Below are 7,670 nucleotides of genomic sequence, written 5' to 3'. Positions count from 1 at the left end.
GCTATAAAACAAACTATGTGCTTGAACATACCAGTGAGATTGACCTCGGCGACCGTTTTGCCGACTGACTGGCAGTAGACTCCGAGTAGTGAGAACATACAACATCCAGCGAGTGAGGAGCCGACCACACTGGCGGTACTCGTCAACAGAGAGTTACGGAAACACTGGCTGTGGAAGTGGATGTTACTGGCCAGAGTGACGACTGCACCCGTCCCACAACCCAGAGTTGTGAAAACCACCATGGAGGCGTCTAGCCAAGTCTGAAACACACAATAACCAAAATGCGCCAAATTCCCTCAATCAAAATTGCGCACCATTTTCTCTTTGGCATTTAACTGCTCCATTCAAATTCCATAGCACCACCACCACCCCCACCCACCTGCTACCGATTTGATTGAGCTGCTGGTGCTCCCTTGCACCTGACAGTGCAGGCGGTCCCTCCTCTCCCCTCCCCCCACCTTTTCTGTCATGGACAGGTGTGCGCTACAACAGCTTGTTCTGAATGTGCACGTAAAACCCTATGACATGACATGACATGACATAAGGCTGGTAGGTACAGGGTTCGCATTCTGGCACCGGCTCCTACCCAGAGTGAGTTTTAACGACTCAATGGGTACACTACACCCTCTTCTCTCTCACTAACCACTAACAACTAACCCACTGTCCTGGACAGACAGCCCAGATAGCTAAGGTGCAGGCCCATAGGAATGACTTTAGGAGTGGGGATTGTGGCACTGATGGATCGGGTACAAACTCTATATCAGATTTTTGTTACAATGGCAAACATTAATATGTAAAAAAAAAAAAGGCTCACAAGTAGGTGGGCATGTGCCACCCCCTCCCCCCCCCCCCAGTTCCTACAGGTCTGAGGTGTGTGCCTAGGACAGTGTGCTTGAACCTTAATCGGATATAAGCACGAAAATAAGTTGAAATGAAATGAGATAAATGCTACTAAATACAGTTTATGTTTACTTTTAATTCAATACACAAATGAAATATGCTGAAGTAATTACAAGAGAAAATGTTCTTTGAATTGATCCGGAATTCATTAAATGGGGGTGATAATTCTGTTTTATATGCCAGGGCTCGAAATGGACTGTGGCCAGGTCACCAAATGTGACCAATGTCCTGTTTGGGCGACTTGAATATTAAAAAATAATGGCATTAGTCGCCCAAATAATACTATTATTTAAGCGAACTACTTTAGATCTATAGCATATGAACCACCATTAATATTTGTATTGCATCTATTTATTCCACATTAAAATCTTGCTCATGGTTTGTGGTTCGCTTACCATAATTTGCCAACATCCATTATTTTTTGGGCCACCATATTTTTTTGCAAGTTTTGAGCCCTGTATACCCACAATAGAAAAATCTGATTTTAATCAACTATGCACAGGAAAAAACTTAATCAAATCCACTAGGCATAAAATAATAATTATCAAACTGCTTGTACTCTCCATGTGAATATTTCTTAAAGCCACTAATCCTAGTTTTTTTTGTTTTTGTTTTTTTAGGTATACGTCTTTTCTGTTTCAGATTTTGAACTACTACAAATACCAGGATAACCAGAAATGCATTAGCTTGACAAAATTATAATTTAAGCAAAAATTAAGGTGTAAAAGCTACTGAATGTCAAACATTTATGGTAATTTTTAACTTATGAAAAAAAAAGCACAACATTTTTTCATTAGCAGCATGGGATCTTTTACATGCACTTCCCCACAGACAGGATAGCACATACCAGTCATAGTGCACTGGTTAGGATGGGAAAAAGCCAATCAGAGAATGGGTCCACTGAGGTGGTTTGATCCCTCAACGCAAGCACCTCAGGCTTGTAATGTATATGTTTAAGTTAACAGTAAAAAAAGTTGTAATAGCCAAAACTATGTTACACTGTCTGGAAACTGGGATCAACAGCTTTAACATAGTTCAAAATGGTATTGACTAACCTGAGGTTTAGCTAGCACGTGCCAGTGCGGAGTGAGGAATGCTCTGATGCCCATCACAGCTCCATCTAGTGAGCTCACAACACTAAACAAAATGATAAGAAGTAGTAGCGGTATAATACCCACAATATATGCCACCTGAAAAAAAAAGAAAAAAGAAAAATGGGTGTAAATTTACAAAAAAAACTAAATAAACAGAGATATAAAAAAGCTTGATTTATAATTTGTTATGACTTGATCTATAACAAAAGCAAACAACAGAAACTATTATTGCTAATTCTTAGGTCTATACTATTAAATATGGAAATAATTAGCACATTCATATGATTCAGTAGCTGACTTTAATTTCAGTACTTGTTTCCATTAGTAGCAAGGGATCTTTTATATGCACCATCCCACAGACAGGATAGCACATACCACAGCCTTTGATATACCAGTCGTGGTGCACTTGCTGGAACGAGAACTAGCCCAATGGCCCCACTGATGGGGATCGATTGCATATCAAGTGATCGCTTTACTACTGGGCTACATCCCGCCCCGGCCATGTTATATAGAGGACAGACATCTCTGAAAGTGAAGTGTTTAACTAGTATGGTTACCTTTCCCATGGACCGGGCTCCCAGTATCACAGTGAAGCTAAGTACAATCCAGGTAAAGAGGAGACACACGACGAGTGGAAGCTGCAGCTGCCCCGTGTCGGACAAACCGTTAGACACGTGAAGAACCGAGTCACTGAAAACAGATACATAAACTTTGTTATGTTTAACAACATCAAGTGAGCATACTGATTTATTATTCATCGGCTATTATCCATTGACTACTGGATGTCAAACATTTGGTAATTTTTACATATAGTCTTAGAAAGGAAATCCACTACATTTTTCCATTAGTAGCAAAGGATATTTTATATACATCATCTCAAAGACAGGATAGCACATACCATGGCCTTGCATATACCAGTCATGGTGCACTGGCTGGAATGAAAAATAGCCCAATGGGTCCACTGCACATCAGGCAAGCGTTTTACCACTGGCAAACAGATGAACATATTATTTAATCCAAAGAATTTCTAGAATGACAACCAATGATACAGTGAAATGCCTCAAAACAGAATTCTCTGTAAACCAGAAATTCCCTAAACACCAGATGTTTTCCATGGTCTCTGTTTTAAATAGGAGTACAGAACCTCTCAAAACTGGATGTCTCTTACACTCAAAGTACACTATAGCCAACTCTTAGTACTTGCTATAACCAAATATTGCATCAGCCATTGGACATTTAATACAGAATCTGTCAATATTAAAATCATTTGGTTTTAAAAACAACACAAAATAACCTGATTCTGTCATATTGTTTTATAAATGAAAAAAAGTCAAAGTTTGTTTTGTTTAGAGCACATTTGTGTAGTTGTACCATATAGTCTTAGATAGGAAACCTGCCACATGTTTTCCATTAGTAGCCAGAGATCTTTTATATACATCACCAGTCTGACAGAATAGCATATCCCATGGCCTTTTGCAGTTGTGGTGCACTGGCTGGAACAAGAAATATCCAAATGGGCCACAGACAGGGATCGATCCTAGATCAACCATGCATCAAGCGAGCACTTTAACACTGGGATAGATACATCCCATCCCTGTTTTGTAAATGATAGATTAGTTAACTTACAAGAAATATTTAGCAGCAGTTTTCAATCTGTCCGTCTCTCTAGGATCTGTAGTTGAGTTTTCTGACATGGCCGTCCCAGATGAATGTAGGTTTGAACTTGACGTATCAGGCTCTATACCTTCTGTGAAATAAAATTAAATCAGAAATTAGAGGGAGGGAAAAGTGGGTTTTTTTCAATGACACCACTACAGTACATTGATTTATTAATCATCATCTAATGGATGTGAAACGTTTGGTAATTTTAACACACACACACATACACATATTTACATATCTATACACATACTACACACCACACACATACCACACCATACACTCCACACATACACACACTACCATACCACACATACATACATACACACATACCAATACACCACAGCACACACACATATACAAACACACACACACACACACACAAACACACACACGTACGCACACACACACACACACACACTACCATACCACACATACATACACACACACACCAATACACCACAGCACACACACACATATACAAACACACACATATACAAACACACACACACACACATACATACACTACCATACTACACATACATACACACACACACCAATACACCACACCACACATACACACTCTATATACACACACACACACCACACCACACCATACACACCACACATACACACACTACACATGCAGAACTGCAATGAATCAGCTGTGCTTGGTATGTCTGTAATTGTTTCAGTTCATTATTACAAAATCATTTGAGATTTATTTAGAAAACTGATGCATAAAAATAATTATCAGAAACCTTATGCACAATAATTCTTAGGGCTGAAAACTCTATTGCAGCAAGAGATACGAATCAACATTGAAAGAGTTTAACTTAATCTAAACACTACAAATATTAGTGATTTTAAAGTTTACCGTGCCAGGGCAGGACTGGGTTCATAGAATTGAACCAGTAGAACATCGACCAGGCAATATATGTACTGTTATACAGAGCAAACAGGGCAGACAACAATACTGCACTAAAACCAATACCTGAAGAAAAAAAAGAGAAAGAAATCATAATACCAAAAGCCCTCAAGTTAAAGCATATAATGTATATGTACCAGTACGATATGTACCACACCCGCACCACACAACAGGTAAAAATAGAACATCTGAATACAATACTTTAACTAAATTGTTTCAAATCAGGAAACAAGTAATTTTCTTTAATAAAATGCACATACACACCAACTAACCAGCACTGACACTGGAAATTATTTAGTTTTAGTCATTTTCATATATATATAGAGAGGTTTTGAATGAAAATGGTTAAAAGTGGATAATTTATACAAATTTATATTAGCCAAAGGCTAAATGTTGTCGCCAAATTTAATGAAAATTAACAATTAACTATTTGGCAATGGGCAAGGTGAGCTCTGACTAACATTAAAAATGTTACGGTTCTTATAAAATATTGATATGGATATCACCAAGGACATAACATGAATAGGAATCAGAAGTGTGTGTGTGTATGTGTGTGTGTGTGTGTGTGTGTGTGTGTGTGTGTTATAGGGGAACTGACCCTCCCCATTGGAAGGTGAATTAAAATATTAGATTATTATACACTGCACCCCCTCCCCCTACATGAATGAATACATTATTGGCCCCTCCAGTTACTGGACATATCTGACACCTGTGATATACAGAGCTGGTTTATCCTAGTAGCACATGTAGCACATGCTATGGGCCCCTGCACTTCAGGGGGTCCCAAGGTGATGTGTACATTTAGTTTCCCCAGGTTATTTGTCACCTCTCTCTGAGGGGGTTGCAAAACATATATCCTGGGAAGGGGGTCCCACTGTTATTTGAGCAAAAGGCCCCACGGATCCTTAAACCAGCTCTGGCGATATACTATATCTTTTATAATTTTTTCTGCATTTTCTTTACATTACAAGCAAGATTGTGAATCCATTTTAATTCTTCACATTTAAAATAAAATGTTTTGCTATCTGTCATTAGTGTAAAGACTGATAACCTGTGGAAGGTACTCCTGGCAAGTGTTCAAGTGATAAGGGGAGGTAACCTAGTCTTTTGTGGAAGTTTAATATATACATCTGCACTCTCCTTTCATCAATACTGATAACAATGTGCAAACATTCAACACGTAAGTGATAAGATACAAAGTGAACCAAAACAAACAATTTTCCTTCTTGTAACTTTTTCAGAATATGATTCAATTGAAGAAGAAAGAAATGTTTTATTTAATGATGCACTCAACACATTTAATTATTATTTTATGGCATTGAACATATGGTTATTGACTACACAGATAATAGGAGAGGAAACCTGCTGTTGACATGCAATGGGCTAGTCTTTTCAATTATTCATTAATTCATTTGTAGTCATTTTTGTGCTTATATCCAATTAAGGTTCACTACATCGATTTCTCTTTGACTAACTTCAACTACCCATCAACCCCCATTCTGGACAGACAGGCTTGTATAACCAGTATCAGAATTATACTGGAAATTAACATGTTACTACAGAGATAGAATAGAATAATTCTCAACAATGAATGAATGAATGAATGAATTAATTAATTAATGATGGACGAATGATGGGATGGATGAATCAATCAGTCAATGAACAATCAGCAAGCCAGCCAGCCAGCCACTTCATGGGCTACTCTTTTCGATTAGCAGCAAGGGGTCTTTTATATGCACCACTCCACAGACAGGGTAGTACATACCACGACCTTTGATATGCCAGTCGTGGTGCACTGGCTGGAATGAGAAATAGCCCAATGTGCCCACTGACGGGATCGATCCCATCGAGCGAGCGCTGTACCACTGGGCTACATCCCGCCTCCAATTAATCAATAAGTACATGAATGAAGTGATGACCAAAACATTGCCCAAAATTATACCCTTGTTAAATTAATATAGTGTAAAAAGCTGTACAGAAATGTAATAAAACCCTTCCCAGCAGTGACATGATGTAAGTTCACCTTGTGCTACTGGCAACAGTTGCCAGGCCTTGACGGGTCCACTTCGAGCATACTGACCCAGAACCATCTCCATGTACAGTAAAGGCACTCCAAGGACGTAAACCAGTAACAGGTAAACACAGTAAAAGGCACCTGAAAATACAGAGATAATTTAACCAATGATTTAAAAACATTTTTGACAAATTGTTATTTTAAGGTACAATTTTATATGTAGCAAAATATTTTATAAGTTTTTAAATGGTCGGTCATTTTGAAGTATGGCTATTTCTAACTATCTTCGACTGGTTATTGTCACAATGTAAATGCATGATTGAATGTTATATTAATGTAGCTATTTTATTAAAGTCAAAATAATTTTTTGAAGAAAAAACAAAATTCAAATCTTAAAAGAGAAGCCAAATGACACTTCTCACTTTATGTTCACAGTGGTTTAACAACAACTGCCGATTGCCAAGTTGTTTTAAAAGGAAACATTTTTAAAAATCATAAACCAGTCAAAATCATAAAAAAGATAAATTATATGTACATACACCTGAGATTTTCATGAATTTAAAAATTATTGTATTTAATGTTTCTTTCTTCGAATATCATTCTGATGGAAAACTGTACATTTTTTTACACCAACTTCAAATTTGTTCCATTTTAAGAAATACATTTGATGTAATTCTATATTATCCTATAATTTACCCAGGATATCCATGTCATAAACCCATGTGATAATTTAGTGTATTAACCGGGTTAATAATGGAATATAAACTTCCAAGGTCTCTAGGTAATATGTTGCTGTGGATGGATCATTTGTTTACAACCCAACAAGATGTGTATACCTGAACATAACATTTTCAAAGATTTAGTTTAAATGCGTACCGTTAAACTAATTTGTGCTAACCGTGATGACATCATATTACTGATGGCAGTGACTTTAGTACTGTGATTTACTAACAATTTAATTAAAAAGTAAAATGTTATAGCATTATATAGGATAAATAGAATTCGCTACTCGTGTTTTTTAATATGTAAATGCCATTTTAATAAAACATCTGTGCTTCACAGGAAACCAAATCGT

Source organism: Gigantopelta aegis, chromosome 6 (genome assembly GCF_016097555.1).
Source record: "Gigantopelta aegis isolate Gae_Host chromosome 6, Gae_host_genome, whole genome shotgun sequence".
Taxonomy (NCBI): domain Eukaryota; kingdom Metazoa; phylum Mollusca; class Gastropoda; order Neomphalida; family Peltospiridae; genus Gigantopelta; species Gigantopelta aegis.
This window is presented reverse-complemented; position numbering follows the sequence as displayed.